This window comes from Stegostoma tigrinum, chromosome X (genome assembly GCF_030684315.1).
Source record: "Stegostoma tigrinum isolate sSteTig4 chromosome X, sSteTig4.hap1, whole genome shotgun sequence".
Taxonomy (NCBI): domain Eukaryota; kingdom Metazoa; phylum Chordata; class Chondrichthyes; order Orectolobiformes; family Stegostomatidae; genus Stegostoma; species Stegostoma tigrinum.
In genome coordinates this window covers 17,529,195-17,547,131 of record NC_081404.1, presented here as the reverse complement: position 1 = coordinate 17,547,131, position 17,937 = coordinate 17,529,195, and the positions used below count along the sequence as shown (strand labels likewise).

Genomic DNA, 17,937 nt, shown 5'->3' with positions numbered 1-17,937 from the left:
GCAGGGCAACCAGAACTGGACACAGTACTCCAGAAGAGGCCTCATCTGGTACAACGTCAATATGATGCTCCAACTCCTATACTTAAAGGACTGAACAATGAAGGCAAGCGTGCTAAACATCTTTTTTAACCACACCATCCATGTGTGAAGAAAACTTCAAAGAACTATGTACCTGAACCCCTTGGTCAACCTGTTCCGCAACAAGGCCCAGGGCCCTACCTTTAATTGTATAAGAACTGCTCCTGTTGGTTGTACAAAAAGATGTAATACCTTGCATTTATCCAAATTGAGCATCATCTGCCAACTCCTTACGACTGTACTTAAACAAAAAAGTACAACATTAGCCACGGTCCAGGCATCACACCTCACCCAGTAGTTATAGATGATGCAAATGTTTCTGCAATCCCAACCACATAAGCACAGAAGCTTTGCTTCCAATAGTGACATTAGAGAGCCAGATGGGTTTGTACGACAATTGTTACACCTCTGTATGAGCAGACATGCGAGTCTATACTCCATGCTCAACAGACGAGCAGCAATGGTGCACAAGCTTTTCACAAGAGACAGCAGGAACTGCAGATGTTGGAGAATCTGAGATAACAAGGCGTAGAGCTGGATGAACACAACAGGCCAAACGGCATCAGAGGAGCAGGAAGGCTGATGTTTCGAGACTAGACCCGTCTTCAGAAAAAGGGTCTAGGCCTGAAAATTCAGCCTTCCTCCTCCTCTGATGCTGCTTGGCCTGCTGCGTTCAACCAGCTCTACACCTTGTTATCTCAACTTTCCACATCATTTCTGTTTGAACTGCAGCAGAAAGTATTAGTGACAGCTTTTGTTGACCAGCTGGGGTGACAGCCAATCACTGGATAACACTGAATGGCCAGACAGTCCACCAAAACATCAGGAAGAGAAGCTGGGGGTGGGGGAGAACGGAGACACACACACACACACAGACAGAGACAGAGAGAGAGAGACGGGGTGGGGATCGGGGGGGAAAGAGACAGAAAGAGAGACAAAAGTAATGTTCTTCTGCAGGAACCTCCCAAGGCCAGTCCCTATGTGGTTGCTTCTGCAAAGGATCAAGGGTGTGTCCAGCTTTGTGATGCACGTCATCCAAAAGTTTTATAACAATAAAGTACAGACTCCTTTCCCTTATATACATGTCAATCTAAGTCTTCTAGAAGGAAGCTATAATTAAATGCATACACCAGCATTTTGCGTTAGAAATCCAGACATCTATCCCTCAAGCTGCATTTCCTAAAGACACGGAAACATGTTTTTCATACATTGATGCACTTCAAACAGCATTCGACATCCATTTACAGAGTTTAATTGGATTAAACATCATTGTTTTGCAAAGATAAACACAATAGGGTGGCATGGTGATCAGAGATAATGGGAACTGCAGATGCTGGAGAATCCAAGATAACAAAAGTGTGGAGCTGGATGACAACAGCAGGCCAGGCAGCATCCCCCTTTTCTGATGAAGGGTCTAGGCCCGAAACGTCAGCTTTTGTGCTCCTGAGATGCTGCTGGGCCTGCTGTGTTCATCCAGCTCCACACTTTATTATCTTCGTGCGGCATGCTGGCTCAGTGGTTAATACTCCTGCCTCACAGCACCAGGGTCCTGTGTTTGCTTCCACCCTCAGGCGACGGTGTAGAGTTTGCACATTCTCCTCATGTCTGTGTGGGTTTCCTCTGGGTGCTCTGGTTTCCTTCCTCAGTCCAAAGATATGCAGTTTAGGTGGACTGGCCATGCTAAGTTACCCATAGTGTCCAGGGACGCATAGATTAGGTGCATTATGGGGCGTGGGAGGAGGAGGAATGCATCTGGGTGGGATGCTCTGAGGGTCGGCGTGGACTTGTTGGGCCAAAGGGCCTGTTTCCACCCTGTAGGGATTCCGTGATTATTAGCAAGTTTCCCACCCAGTGGGGCCACCCTATCAGTCTCCACTCTCCAGGCAAAAACCAAGTGCTGGAGAAACTCAGCATACCTGGAAAGATAGTGTTTCAAGTCCATTGGCTTTTTGTCAGAACGCTAAGCAGCTGGTAAATGGTGGTATTTGCATCAGACACAGAGAAAAGGGAGAAGCTGACAAAAGAAAGTGCTCTGATGGTAAAAACCAGGAGAAAAAGAAAAACTGGATGACAGTGGAAAAGGTTTTTGTAATGACTGGAATGAAGTCAGCCAGGTTGACAGCATACAATGAGTTTCCTTATTTGGGCTGTTAATCTGATCCAATCAGGAAGCCCTAGCTGACAGAGAAGAGGATCTGTTCACTCTACAAGCTTTGGTCTTCTCTGTTATTAAGAGCTGAACTTTTCCTGAGGCACCAGATACTAGAACCTTTCAATAGTTGACATTTAGCTAAGGAATATTACACACCCCAGCCTCTTCGAATTCTGAGATGCTATCAGTTTTACTTGGCAGCTTGGGAATTGAGGAATCCATGTCAGGATTTTTAACCAGGTTAAGATGACTGGCAGAGGCACTGAGTTTGATTTAATAGGATGCTGACAGACCATTTAAGTACAAGGATTATGTGACAATGTAAAAAGCGCCTACTAGCCAAAGTACAACTGGGCTTCAAACAGGCACTACAATTGGCTTTGTCATTAGAAAATGCAGCAAGTGGAGCTTACGAGTTAGAGCGTATTTTGACAGACGTGAACACCCTCACCAGGCCAACTGTGCTTAGGGAACACCACTTGAGTGAAGGTAATCGCATAGCGTCACGTGGGGCATATCCTGAAAAGAGGGCTTTAGGTCAGCCCACAGCAAAACCCCAAAACAAAGCCAAGCCTCAGCCAGACAGTTAAAATTTTTGAGGATAGGCCCAAACTGAGTAAGAGAACTCAGACTGGTCGATGCCTAGAGCTGCCTCCCGCTGGTGGATACACCAACTACTAGTGGCGTCACTACTCAGCGTCCATTCTGATTTTAAACCTTCTGGTCACCTTACAGTCACTGCTGACAATATCAGACTTTGGATGCAAAAAGATTCCATCCTGGCAAAACTAAAACAGCTGGTGGGGACGGGGCAAGCAAAAGGGCTGCCACAGTTGAAACCTTTCTGGACGCGGAGAGACCAGATCACGAGAGAGAACTGCATTTTATTATGGGAAGCAAGAGTGACTGTCCCGAGCAAAAGTCACTGCCAGATACTGGTTGAACCCGAACTCAGGTCATCCAGGAAACAATGGTATTGGTGAGAAGTTATGACTGGTGACCAGAATTGGATGCTGACAGTCACACTGGTGGGGCAGTGCCCAGAGTGCCGACAAGGACAAAAATTACCACCAGCAGTACCCCCACATTTGCGGAATGGCTGGGTCAACCCTGGACTTGGTTACACATTGACTATGCCGGTCATTTCATGGGCACAATGTTCTTAGTCGTTGCGGACAGCCAGTCAAGGTGGTTGGATGTGCAAAGAGCTCATTCATCAAACATGGAGAAGCCAATAGAAAAGCTGCAAGCATCTTTTGCAATACCACAGATGCCCAGAGACATCGATCACAGACAATAGCCCATCATTTACCAGCTAGGAATTGAAGTATTTCCGAAAATCGAATCGCATTCAGCATGTAAGGACAGCTCAGTACCACCTATCATCCAATGGTGTGGCTGAAAGAGCAGTCCAAACATTGAAGACAGGCTTAAAGAAATAGCCTACAGCTTTACTTGATACCAAACTGACCTAGTTCATGCTGGATTATAGGATCAGCCCTCATGCAACTACAGGGACAGCAGAGGCAGAGTTGCTAATGGGGAGAAGACCCCGCACCAGGTTAAATTGATCTTCGCGGAATTGTGGCAGTGGTGGTTGAAAATGGCATCAGGAATGCCAATGCTGACACATGACTCCCCTAAATGAGACAGGCAGTTTACTTCGGGGGTTAAAGATTGATGTTGAAACCATGGGAATGGCCCTGCATAAGTAAGGGACATGGTCACACAACATGGGGTCCTGTAACGTACAAAGTTCAGGTGGGAGAGACAGTCCTGAACAAGCACGTGGACCACATGAAAGCAACAACCTCACAAACTGGGCAGCAGCCAAACATAACCCGGTTCTCTCAGAACATTCAGTAAGGCTGTCAGAGCCAGTGGGTTCTCACCTTCCGCTGAGCATTGAGAAAACCTCTGAGGACAAAATGGACACAGGAGATGTCTCAGCCTCAACACCATCACTGACTGAAGATGAATTTCATGAGACCCTCCAGGTGCAAGAGGTGTGCTATGGTGTGATACATGTATCCGAGGCAGAGTTGGAGGAACCAGACCTGGTGTGAAAATGCCCCAAGAAAAACTACAGGAAAAAGAACAGGCCTAAATCCCATGGCTTAGAGAGGGGGCGAGATGTAGCGATTGCAACAAGGTCAGCCAGCTGGACTTCACCAGTCGTGCCTATGAGTTCCATGACTGGGGCTGTTAACTTGGTCTAATCAGTGAGTCCTGGCTGATGGATAGAAACAGGAATGTCAGAATTCTGCTCGCTCTGGGAGGCAGCTCCAAGCTAGCTGGGTCACTGATGTACTATGCATGTATAAGTAAAGGGTGACCTGGTGATGGGATACTGGCCTTTGAGGAGTTATTTCACTTTTCACTGTATTTTACTGTTTCTCTCACTGGAGAAGTGTGACAACAAATCACACATTCACCCATCCCTACATCCCCATCCTGTTCCCAGCACAGCCAACTCATTTTCCACTATTCACGCTTCCTATTAGCGTCCATTAACGCTTGCCTGGCTTATCACCAGCAATCCCTTTGTCTGCTTTTCCTTTCTTTCTCTCTCTGGGCACTATTTGACTAACTTCTTCCTATATCACTCCCTACCTGCCACATCATTTCCCAGCTGCTTTCAGTTGTGATGAAGAATCATTGGACATGACACATTAACTCTGTTCTTCATTCTCTATATATGCTGCCACACCTGCTGAATTTCTCCAACACTTTCTGCGAACGATCTCCACCATCTGTAGTTCTTGGTTTCATTTTACACCACCTGTCCACAACCCATTATTCGACCAGACCCTCTTAAGCAGCATCAGTAACCTGTCTTGTTCAATGACCACATCACCAGTCTGGTAGAAGTTCAAACTCAGGACATATTTTCAGTCTTCCACCAAGTACCAACACAACCAATTTTAACTGCTTTTAATAATATGGGATGACTGCGCTATTTCCTCTAAAGAGGAGATATCAGTAACCCCGTCGACAATTTTGACCGTCTTTATCTTGAAAAAAATTGACAGTGGCAGATACACTGGGTGCATTTCAGGGCTGACACCAAGACACACATTCCTCTTTACTTTGAAAGGTACATTTATTGGAGCCGCTAGAGGAACACTTCGTATTTGTACAGTATAGTTAAAGTAATAAGACATTGCAAGACACTTCACAGGAGCACTGAAAGACAATATTTTACACTGAAGCACAAGAAGTGATTCAGGTACAGGAACAAAAGCTTGGTTGGTTTTCAACAACATCTGAAAAGGAGGAATATGGGGTAATGCCCAAGAGAGACAAACAGGAGGGTGGAAGAACACAGCAGGCCAAGCAGCATCTGGAGGAAAGGAGCATTCAACGTTTTGGGTATTACCCTTCTTCAGGGCTGGATGTGGGGGTAGGGGGAGCTGCAGATTAACGGGAGGGAGGGGTGGTAGCGGAACAGTGGTGATAGGTGGGAAGGGTTCCAGGTGGCTGAAGGCATGGCCAGTGACGAACACAGGAGAAGTGAAAAATAAAGCTGCAAAGATCACAGAGGTCTGTCAGTTGAGATTACAAGGATAGGGATAGCTGGCACCAATGTGGCATTTGAAGACAAGAGTGAAACTGTTAATCCAGAGACCCAGATAGGGATATGGGTTTGAATCCTACCATGGCAGATGGCTGAATTTGAATTCAATAAATATCTGGAATTATGCATCTAATGTTGACTGTGAATCTATTGTCGATTGTTGGGAAAACCCATCTGGTTCATTCATGTCCTTTCCTGCCTTTAGGGAAGGAAACTTGTGGTTGATTCTTAACTGCCATCTGCACAATTAGGGATAAGCAAAAAAATGCTGCCTAGCCAGCGATGCCCTCATCCCTGAATGAATAAAGATGCCACAACAAACAAATTGACCTCCCCTCCCACCTCCTTGACCTGATGTCCATTTCAAACCCAGTGACACCCACAGCTGTCTGGAATACACCTCCTCCCACCCACCTTCCTGCAAATATTCCATCCCCTATTCCCAATTCCTTCACCTCTGCTACATCTGCTCCCAGGATGAGGCATTCCACTCCTGTACATCCCAGATGTCCTCGTTCTTCGACCACTCCCTCCGCAACTCCCTTGTCTGCTCTACACTCCCCTCCAACCCCACCACACCTGGCACCTTCCCCTGCAACCGCAGGAAGTGCTACACCTGCCCCCACACCACCTCCCTCACCCCCATTCCAGGCCCCAAGATGACTTTCCACATCAAGCAGATGTTCACCTGCACATCCAATGTGGTATACTGTATCCGCTGTACCCAGTGTGGCTTCCTCTACATTGAGGAAACCAAGTGGAGGCTTGGGGACCGCTTTGCAGAACACCTCCGCTCGGTTCATAATAAACAACTGCACCTCCCAGTCGCAAACCATTTTAACTCCCCCTCCCATTCCTTAGACGACATGTCCATCATGGGCCTCCTGCAGTGCCACAACGATGCCACCTGAAGGTTGCAGGAACAGCAACTCATATTCCGCTTGGGAACCCTGCAGCCCAACAGTGTCAATGTGGATTTCACAAACTTCAAAATCTCCCCTTCCCCCACCACATCCCAAAACCAGCCCAGCTCGTCCCAGCCTCCCTAACCTGTCCTTCCTCTCACCCATCCCCTCCTCCCACCTCAAGCCACACCTCCATTTCCCACCTACTAACCTCATCCCACCTCCTTGACCTGTCCGTCTTCCCTGGACTGACCTATCCCCTCCCTACCTCCCCACCTACACTCTCTCCACCTATCTTCTTTTCTCTCCATCTTCAGTCTGCCTCCCTCTCTCCCTATTTATTCCAGTTCCCTCCCCCCATCCCCCTCTCTGATGAAGGGTCTAGGCCCGAAACGTCAGCTTTTGTGCTCCTGAGATGCTGCTGGGCCTGCTGTGTTCATCCAGCCTCACACTTTGTTATCTCGGACTCGCCAGTATTTGCAGTTCCCATTATCCCTGACACAGCCTGCCGTCATCTCTCCCACCTCATTGACCAATTCCCACCACTACCTGCCTGTATTCACCTATCAGCATCCCACCTACCTTCCCCAGTCCCACCCCTCTATTTATTTGAGCTCCCTCCCCTTTCCCCCATTTCTGAAGAAGGGTCCTGACCCGAAACGTCAACTTTCCTGACCCCCTGATGCCGTCTGGCCTGCTGTGTTTCTCCAGCTTCACACAGTGTTAGAAACTGGCCACTGATCGTGTCTAAGACAGCTCTCCGTCTCATTATGTCAACTGGCCCTCGTCCTTCCCTAATCCATCACGAAACCGTTAAAATCCGTTCAAGGCCAGCTTCGCTTATAGAAAGGGAAATACAAAGAATCCGGATCCGAACAAACCCGGGGTAGACACGATGGGCCGAACAGACTTCTTGTGCATTACCACTTCTGTGTTGATGACGGTCATCAAAGGACAAAACCTTGGGGTCCCTTACACATCCACTCCCCTGAAGAAATGGTAGCTTCCACGTCAATTTGTTTCTGCACTACTACGCAAAGTCCACGTCTTGCAGGAGGGGAGGTGAAAGAAAAGTAAGAGACATATAACATAACACCCAGATTAAGTATGTTTTTTTGCCTCCACCACACAAAATCGTGCTTTTAAAAAATGTTGACCACTGAAGTGAAGGAAAAACTGACCCCTTACCTGGTCAACTCGACGAGGCACAGCCACGCCGCCTTCCTCGATCGTCTCCAACTTTACTCCAAGCGAGTACCGCCACCGAGATCTGGGCCCACCCCCGCTTCCTCGCTGCTCATTGGCTCCTACCCCAGCTCCTCGCCGTTCATTGGCCTGATCCCAGGGTCCGCCCTGTCCGCTGTCCTCATTCCCCCTCCCGCCTCCACGCTGCTCGTTGGCACAGGCCCCGCCTCCTCGCTGCTCATTGGATCAGGCTCCGCCTGCTCTCTGCTCATTAATCCGCTTTGCACGTCTGCTGTTCGCCGGTGTGTATCTGTAGACTTCCAGGCACAGCGCCACTTGCAGGAGCGGAGGAAGTAGCCGCATTTCGACCGGGAAGGTGTGGCCTGTTTTCTTCAATGCAAACAAATCTCGTGGGGTTCATTTTTCTTAGGAACGTGGAGGTTGTATTGAGTAGAAACAGAAACATGGTGGAAATATTCAGCAAACCTAAGAATGCTACGGGGAGCAAAAACTGAAATTGCTGGAGAAACTCGGCAGCATCTGTGGAGAGAGAAACAGCGTTTCAGGTCCAGTGACCTTTCAAATGGAGAAGCAGGTGGCATTTATTCTGCTGTTTGGGGGTGGGAGGAAAGGAGTGAGCAGATAGGTGGAGATAGAGACCATAAGACTTAAGTGCAGAATTAGGCCATTTGATCATGGAATCCCAACAGTGTGAAAACAGGGCCTTTGGCCCAACAAGTCCATACCAACCCTCAAAGCATCCCACCCACACCCATCTTCCTATAACCCACCTCATCTACACATCTCAACACTATAGAAAACTCAGCATAGCCAATTCACCCTAACCTGCACATCTTTGGACTGTGGGAGGCAACCAGAGCAAACCCACACAGACTCAGGGAGAATGTGCAAACTGCACACTGACTGTCCTCCAAGGGAGGAATTGAACCCGGGTCCCTGACACTTGTGAAGCAGCAGTGCTAACCACTGAGCCACCATGTCATGGCTGATATTTCTCAAACTCATTCGCCTACCTATCTATCGCTGTCTTAATCACTCAATGACTTGGCCTCCGTAGCAATTTGTCTTCAAATGAAATGGATACCCAAAAAGCACAGTCTGCCATTACCTAAGAGACAGACCACAACAGGAAGACATAACGCAACCTGACCCATTAATCACCCTACTGTACATCAAGGATATTTCAGAGATGACCACAAGACTACTCAGGCTCCTAGGTATCAGAGTAGTCCACAAACCGACAACCACACTATGACAGCTACTGACAAATGTAAAGGATCCCATACCCAAAACCAGGGTAATATACAAAATACCATGCAAGGACTGTGAGAAACACTGCATAGGCCAAACCAGAAGAAAATTGACTACATGAACACCCAACTAGCCACAACCAATCCTCACTTGCCTCACTACACACAGAAAACGAGGGACATGAATGCGACTGGGACAATATATCCATAATCACACAAGCCAAACAGAATCATGCCAGGGATTTCCTGGAGGCCTGGTATTCCAACCGGAATTCCATCAACAAACCCATTGAAGTAGACCCTGTGCACAAACCACTGAGAAACAGAACCGGAAATAATACCAACCACCCCAGCAAACTGAGGCAGATAAATAACAAGCGGGATGGAACACCAATGCTTCCATGGAGTCGCACTGATGACATTGGATAGCAGGGTGACAAAACATTTGCAACCAAATCCACCAGCTCAGTGAGCATGCCTACAACCTGATTCCTGAAAAATCATCTCCTTCAGTACTCTGGGAAAGAGAGAGAACAAAAATGATCGGCAGATAAAGGAATGGTTGACAGTAGGCCAGGAAAGAAGAAAAGATAAAAATTAAAAGAATTGAGGATGCTGTAACTCAGAGACAAAAACTGAAGCTACTGGAAAAACCCAGCAGGTCTGGCAGCATCTGTGAGGAGAAAGGGTCACCAGACTCGAAACGTTAACTCTGATTTATTTTCATAGATGGAGAAGAAAAGATATATAGGTAATAATGGGGACTTTGATGAGGTGAAAATGGGATGGCTGTGTTAAAAGCAACCCATTTCATGACAAGACCTATGTTTGTAGGGGTAGATGATAGATGTAGAAGGAGTGTTATGGACCAGACCAAACCCCCTCAAAATATTCAGAGTACAGTGTAGACCCTAATGTTTTCTTACTTTAAAGTTAAGTGCCAGGTGTTGCATTCCAAATGCAATTCAATTGGTCAGACTGCTCAACATTAAGCAAACACATTTATTTTTACACTACAGTTAAAATACAGACAAAGTAAAAGTGAAAGAATTGGCTTAACCATAACTCTATTGAAATGCTTAAAAAGTATATATTAACTACCACTAATTGACTGTTCCAATACAGTAACATCCCATAAACACACCCTTGGCAAAGGCAAATTCATGAAAATAGATTGTCTCACATGCAGTTCTCTAGTCCAGAAGGAAGAAACATCAAGAGAAAACTCTGAGAAAGCGAGAGAGAGGTAGCAGAAAGAGATATACCGCAGCTTCCAAGCTCAGCTTGAAGACCCCAGCAACTGCTACTGAAAAACTAAAAACTCTGGTTCTGTGAGAGCTTGGCCCCACCCATTCAGGCTGCTTCTATTGTTCCAACTTTCAAAAACAAAACCCAGGCCTCACAAGCTGGAACACTGCAGCAAGCCTGAGACAGAAATGTTACCTTGGAACATGGTGTTATGGGCCAGACCAGACTCCCTTAAGATATTTTAAGAATGTAGCCAAGACCCTAAATTTTTCTTATTTTCGAGGTAGGTGTGAAGTACTGTGCTCCAGATGCAATTGGTCAAACTACTCAACATTAAACAAAACACAATTTATTTAAACACTTCAGTTGGAATACAAACAAAAGGAAGAGGTATTTAGAATAACCTAACTATTGGAAACATAACAGAATAATAGATACAGTACCTAGTACTAATTAACAGTTTATTAACAGTTCCAATATAGTAACATCCAATAAACACACCCCTTGGCAAAAAGGCAAATTCAGGCAGATTCTCACATGCAGTTCTCCAATCCAGAAGTAAAAAAAAATAGAGAAAATTCAGAGAATGTAGCAGCTAAGAGATATTCACTGAGGCTTTCAACTCTTTTGAGACCCTAAGACCTTCTGATGTTACGGAAAAAAACAAAACCCAGAAATCTGGATCTGTGAAAGTTGACTAAACCCATTCAGGTTGTTTTTAAAAAAAACCCAAGACCTCACGAGTTGTTTACACAAGTCATATTCAATCGTCAGTTTTTTCACCACTGCCTTACGACTTCTGTTCAAAAAAAACCTTCTAAAATGACAGCATCACAACAGTGGAATGTTGCAGTAGCAGGCAACTGGAAGCTCATGATAATAAAATGTGAGGCTGGATGAACACAGCAGGCCAAGCAGCATCTCAGGAGCACAAAAGCTGACGTTTCGGGCCTAGACCCTTCATCAGAGAGGGGGATGGGGGGAGGGAACTGGAATAAATAGGGAGAGAGGGGGAGGCGGACCGAAGATGGAGAGCAAAGAAGATAGGTGGAGAGGGTGTAGGTGGGGAGGTAGGGAGGGGATAGGTCAGTCCAGGGAAGACGGACAGGTCAAGGAGGTGGGATGAGGTTAGTAGGTAGCTGGGGGTGCGGCTGGGGGTGGGAGGAAGGGATGGGTGAGAGGAAGAACCGGTTAGGGAGGCAGAGACAGGTTGGACTGGTTTTGGGATGCAGTGGGTGGGGGGGAAGAGCTGGGCTGGTTGTGTGGTGCAGTGGGGGGAGGGGATGAACTGGGCTGGTTTAGGGATGCAGTGGGGGAAGGGGAGATTTTGAAACTGGTGAAGTCCACATTGATACCATATGGCTGCAGGGTTCCCAGGCGGAATATGAGTTGCTGTTCCTGCAACCTTCGGGTGGCATCATTGTGGCAGTGCAGGAGGCCCATGATGGACATGTCATCAAGAGAATGGGAGGGGGAGTGGAAATGGTTTGCGACTGGGAGGTGCAGTTGTTTGTTGCGAACTGAGCGGCGGTGTTCTGCAAAGCGGTCCCCAAGCCTCCGCTTGGTTTCCCCAATGTAGAGAAAGCCGCACCGGGTACAGTGGATGCAGTATACCACATTGGCAGATGTGCAGGTGAACCTCTGCTTAATGTGGAATGTCATCTTGGGGCCTGGGATGGGGGTGAGGGAGGAGGTGTGGGGACAAGTGTAGCATTTCCTGCGGTTGCAGGGGAAGGTGCCGGGTGTGGTGGGGTTGGAGGGCAGTGTGGAGCGAACAAGGGAGTCACGGAGAGAGTGGTCTCTCCGGAAAGCAGACAGGGGTGGGGATGGAAAAATGTCTTGGGTGGTGGGGTCGGATTGTAAATGGCGGAAGTGTCGGAGGATAATGCGTTGTATCCGGAGGTTGGTAGGGTGGTGTGTGAGAACGAGGGGGATCCTCTTGGGGCGGTTGTGGCGGGGGCGGGGTGTGAGGGATGTGTCGCGGGAAATGCGGGAGACGCGGTCAAGGGCGTTCTCAATCACCGTGGGGGGAAAGTTGCGGTCCTTAAAGAACTTGGACATCTGGGATGTGCGGGAGTGGAATGTCTTATCGTGGGAGCAGATGCGGCGGAGGCGGAGGAATTGGGAATAGGGGATGGAGTTTTTGCAGGAGGGTGGGTGGGAGGAGGTGTATTCTAGGTAGCTGTGGGAGTCGGTGGGCTTGAAATGGACATCAGTTACAAGCTGGTTGCCTGAGATGGAGACTGAGAGGTCCAGGAAGGTGAGGGATGTGCTGGAGATGGCCCAGGTGAACTGAAGGTTGGGGTGGAAGGTGTTGGTGAAGTGGATGAACTGTTCGAGCTCCTCTGGGGAGCAAGAGGCGGCACCGATACAGTCATCAATGTACCGGAGGAAGAGGTGGGGTTTGGGGCCTGTGTAGGTGCGGAAGATGGACTGTTCCACGTAACCTACAAAGAGGCAGGCATAGCTGGGGCCCATGCGGGTGCCCATGGCCAACCCCTTAGTCTGTAGGAAGTGGGAGGAGTCAAAAGAGAAGTTGTTGAGTGTGAGGACGAGTTCCGCTAGGCGGATGAGAGTGTCGGTGGAGGGGGCCTGGTCGGGCCTGCGGGACAGGAAGAAGCGGAGGGCCTTGAGGCCATCTCCATGCGGAATGCAGGTGTACAGGGACTGGACGTCCATGGTGAATATGAGGTGTTGGGGGCCAGGGAATTGGAAGTCCTGGAGGAGGTGGAGGGCGTGGGTGGTGTCACGGACATAGGTGGGGAGTTCCTGGACCAAAGGGGAGAAAATGGAGTCCAGATAGGTGGAGATGAGTTCGGTGGGGCAGGAGCAGGCTGAGACGATGGGTCGACCAGGGCAGGCAGGTTTGTGGATTTTGGGAAGGAGATAGAAACGGGCCGTGCGGGGTTGGGGAACAATGAGGTTGGAGGCTGTGGGTGGGAGGTCCCCTGAGGTGATGAGGTCATGAATGGTGGAAGCTCATGGTCATTTTCCCTGACAGAACATAGGTGCTCCACAAAGTGGTTACCCAGTCTGCACTTCACTCCCCAGTGTAGAGGAAACTGCATTATGAGCAGTAAACTGGATTGAGCAAAGTACAGATAAATCAATGCTTCACCTGGAAGGTGTGCCTGGGGCCTTGATAGTGAGGAGGTTAACGGGTAGGCGTTGTACCTTCTGTGATTGCGAAGGAAGATGCCATGGGGGTGTAAGGAGGTGTTGGGAGTGGAGGAGAAGTGGACCAGGGTGTCCTGGAGGGAATGATTCCTGTAGAATGTTGACAACGGAGGGAAGGGCTTCAGTTCTCCAGTAATTTCTGTTTTTATTTCTTTCAGATCTCCAGCATCTGTGGTTTTGGTTTTTTTTTGGCTTCCTTGGACTTCTGTTTATTGCAAATGCACTCTAAAGACTCTTATACGTGGTAATCTGAGATATCAAGTACTACTCTTGTTATTACGTTATTAAGACTATTTTCTACTATTTTCTCAATCGCATGGTTAGAATTCAACCAACTAACTAACACCACGCACACTGGGCTATTTATGCCCAGTAGGGAGCAGCTCTCTGACATCATTACAAGGTTGCTCCGGGGTCCTAAAGTGATGATAAAACAGAGCCTGTTCCCATTGGTGGACAGATCAAAAACAGGACACAAATTTAAGGTAATTGGCAAAAGAAGGAATTATTGATTAGTTGGAAAACGTTTTTTAATCCAGCATGTTATCATAGTTAGATGTAAATGTGGAGAAATTAGTTCAGCTATGATAGAACATAGAACATTACAGCACAGTACAGGCCCTTTGGCCCTCGATGTTGTGCTGACCTGTCATACTGATCTCAAGCCCATCTAACCTACACTATTTCATGTACGTCCATATGCTTGTCCAATGACGACTTAAATGTACCTAAAGTTGGTGAATCTACTACCATTGCAGGCAAAGCGTTCCATACCCTTACTAGTCTCTGAGTAAAGAAACTACCTCTGACATCTGTCCTATATCTTTCACCCCTCAATTTAAAGCTATGCCCCCTCGTGCTCGCTGTCACCATCCTAGGAAAAAGGCTCTCCCTATCCACCCTATCTAACCCTCTGATTATTTTATATGTCTCAATTAAGTCACCTCTCAACCTTCTTCTCTCTAACGAAAACAGCCTCAAGTCCCTCAGCCTTTCCTCGTAAGACCTTCCCTCCATACCAGGCAACATCCTGGTAAATCTCCTCTGCACCCTTTCCAAAGCTTCCACATCCTTCTTATATTGCGGTGACCAGAACTGTACACAATACTCCAAGTGCGGCCGCACCAGAGTTTTGTACAGCTGCAGCATAACCTCTTGGTTCCGGAACTCGATCCCTCTATTAATAAAAGCTAAAACACTGTATGCCTTCTTAACAGCCCTGTCAACCTGGGTGGCAACTTTCAAGGATCTGTGTACATGGACACCGAGATCTCTCTGCTCATCTACACTGCCAAGAATCTTACCATTAACCCAGTACTTTGCCTTCCGGTTACTCCTATCAAAGTGCATCACCTCACACTTGTCTGCATTAAACTCCATTTGCCACCTCTCAGCCCAGCTCTGCAGCTTATCTATGTCTCTCTGCAACCTACAGCATCCTTCGTCACTATCCCCAACTCCACCGACCTTAGTGTCGTCTGCAAATTTACTAACCCATCCTTCTATGCCCTCATCCAGGTCATTTATAAAAATGACAAACAGCAGTGGACCCAACACCGACCCTTGCAGTACACCACTAGTAACTGGTCTCCAGGAGGATCTTATTGAATGGTGGAGTTATGGTCTACTCCTCCTGATTTACACGCTCACATGAGAGGTTGGGATCTGGAATGCACGGCCTGAAACTGGTGAGGCAGATTCAATCACAGCTTTCAAGGGGGAATGGAATTGTTGTATGAAGATGAAAAAAACTCAAGGTTACAGAGGAAACTGGGGAGTGGCACTCAGTGAATTGTCTTGCAGAAGGCCGACATGGACATGATAGGCTGAATGGCCTCCTGTATTGTAACCATTCTACAATTGAATTCCACAATCGGGCAGCATCTGTACAGAGAAACAGAAGTAATGTTTGAGGGCATTTTGAGGTTATATGAAACTTGAATCTGTTCTCTCTTATTCCCAGGTGGCAACAAAAAAAACACTCCAAAGACACCATCCGAAACTCTCCTTGAGGTGAGGCAGGATTGACAAGAAAGACTCAGAGGAGCTTGCTACAAATCAGTCATAATGGTGACACCTTGTCCATTGTGCTCCATCAGGCTTTAAGTCCAAGCACCTTTATTTCTTTATTCATTCATGGGATGAGGGTGTCACTGGCCAAGCAGCATTTACTGCCCATCCCTCTTTTCCCAGAGGGCAGGTAGGAGTCAACCACATTGCTGTGGGTCTGGAGTCACATGTAGGCCAGACCAGGTAAGGATGGCAGTTTCCTTCCCGAAAGGATATTAGTTGAACCAGATGGGTTTTTCCAACATTCGACAATGGATTCACGGTCATCGTTAGATCCTTAATTCCAGATATTTATTGAATTCAACTTCCACCACCTGCCGTGGCAGGATTCAAACCCAGGTCCCCAGAACATCTGCATCTCTGGATTAATAGTTCAGCAATAATACCACTAGGCCATCACCTCCCCTTCATGATGAGACAGAGCCTGAACTCCACATCGCAGTAGGTTCTGCCTCACGTGGACAAAGATCTGTAGTTTGGAAATTGGCCTGTTTCAGTCACACAAAGACCCACAACACAATCCAACCCTGAGTAGACATTGTCCTCAAATTAAAGCAGAGCCGATGAAACTTTTCTCGACTTTGGTACGGTCCTACTCTCCATGTTAGAAAGAAAGATATGCAGATACAGCCCTGGAGAAGTTGCAAAAAGGATTTGCAAGGGTTATAGCAGAAACACAAGGTAAACTGAATCTGTTTTGCAAAGGGAAGGCTGAACGGTGATTGATTAGAGGTCTTTCAGATGATGAAAGGCTACAGAGAGAATGCTTTTGTTTTCGGGGAAAGAGCAAAATGAGAAGCTATCAATACAAGACAGTCAACAAAGTGCCTGTGACAAATGTAAACTGTCCCTTGTCACCTTTCTCCTCCAACACCTCTCTACTGTCATCCAGCTGGCTGGGGGCATTGCTCCCACCTGGTTCCACTCTTATCCTTCTCATTGTAGCTCCAGTTGCCTCCTGCCTCTGTATCGTTATCTTTGGTATTGCCATCAAGGATCAATGGGCAAGGGTGCACAATCAATGTGAATGGAGACTTTGTCTGACTGAGACAAGGGCTGAGTGTGCGAAACTGGGAATTTGGTTCAAACGGAGAATTTGAGGTAATTTAACTAAGGCTTACTGCGCGAAGTAAACTCTCCAGAGCAGGAGCTGAGCGGGAGAAGGTAAAAGGTGCAGTTTGAGAGGGAAACCAGCAGAGCGACATCAAGAACGATAGTCATGCTGTGAGTGCATGGCAAAGCAGTTGCCTGGTGAGTAGGATTGATTAATATTTCTACTCTTTTAAAGCGAGGTCTTCATTTGTGTTTTGGTCTCTCGTCTTTTTCTTCTCTCTTTTCTTAAAGTGGAGCTCTATAACAAAGACAAGGATGAGACTTCTGGCTGCGGAGGAGCTGAGACAAGAGCAGAGACAGTCAGTGTTGTGGAGTTGGAAGGTGGACCCTTTGTGATGCAGAGAATATGGGCCCAGATGTCTAGCTCAAGGCCATATGGTGCACCCAGGCTGTGAACACTGGGCCATCTGTAGATATTGCCCAGGGAGAAGACTGAAGCCGATGGCATGGGAACATATTTTGTTAGAATTAGACTTTATTGTCATGTGTACTCAAGTTTAGAAACACAGGAAAAAGTGTACAAGTGGCCATTCTCCAGCGCCATCTTGGCTGTGGACTTGATTACAAAACTGAATTAAAAAAAGAGCAGAAATGAAACAAACAAAGCCAAAAGGAAAGAAAAACATCCAGATATTAAAGTCTTATTGAAGTCTTATTTCCATGTAGGCACTCAGGTCAAGCCACGAACCGGAGTCTTGGGAGGAGTTGGGTGCTGGCTGCCATTAACGCTACTGCCTCTGATCTCCTGCTGCCACCGCCTCTGATTCGAGAGCTACCGGTCCCAAGGGCCGGAACACTACGGGGCCCACTCGCAGGCTCTGATCACTGGGACCCAGAACACTGCAGGGCCCACTCGCAGGCTCCGATCACTGGGACCCAGAACATCACAGGGCCCACTCGCAGGCTCCGATCACTGGGACCCAGAACACTGCAGGGCCCACTCGCAGGCTCCAATCACTGGGACCCAGAACACTGCAGGGCCCACTCGCAGGCTCCGATCACCGGGACCCAGAACATCACAGGGCCCACTCGCAGGCTCCGATCACTGGGACCCAGAACATTGCAGGGCCCACTCGCAGGCTCCAATCACTGGGACCCAGAACACTGCGGGGCCCACTCGCAGGCTCCGATCACTGGGACCCAGAACACTGCAGGGCCCAC

The 17,937-nt window shown here is 47.7% G+C and overlaps 1 protein-coding gene and 1 long non-coding RNA gene across 5 annotated transcripts in view; one reads left to right on the top strand and one right to left on the bottom strand.

Annotated features, from left to right (window-relative positions):
- The window catches only part of slc11a2 (solute carrier family 11 member 2), an 88,393-nt gene extending 80,389 nt beyond the window's left edge, over nucleotides 1–8,004 (bottom strand). For 2 of the 3 annotated variants that reach the window (XM_048523611.2, XM_048523610.2), the window contains exon 1: nucleotides 7,901–7,987. The gene's annotated coding sequence lies outside the window, so the exon portion shown is untranslated. Of the gene's footprint in view, nucleotides 1–7,636; nucleotides 7,760–7,900 lie in introns of all 3 variants that reach the window. The other variant, XM_048523613.2, reaches the window with a different exon arrangement.
- Nucleotides 8,005–8,279: 275 nt separating this feature from the next.
- Nucleotides 8,280–17,572, top strand: LOC125448339 (uncharacterized). 2 transcript variants are annotated; one of them, XR_007246689.2, is made up of 4 exons: nucleotides 8,280–9,919; nucleotides 13,752–14,078; nucleotides 15,557–15,606; nucleotides 17,008–17,572. It is a non-coding gene; the product is annotated as an uncharacterized LOC125448339 (long non-coding RNA). The 2 variants fall into 2 exon arrangements; XR_009443509.1 differs by having other exon boundaries at nucleotides 15,557–17,572.
- Nucleotides 17,573–17,937: the final 365 nt, after the last annotated feature.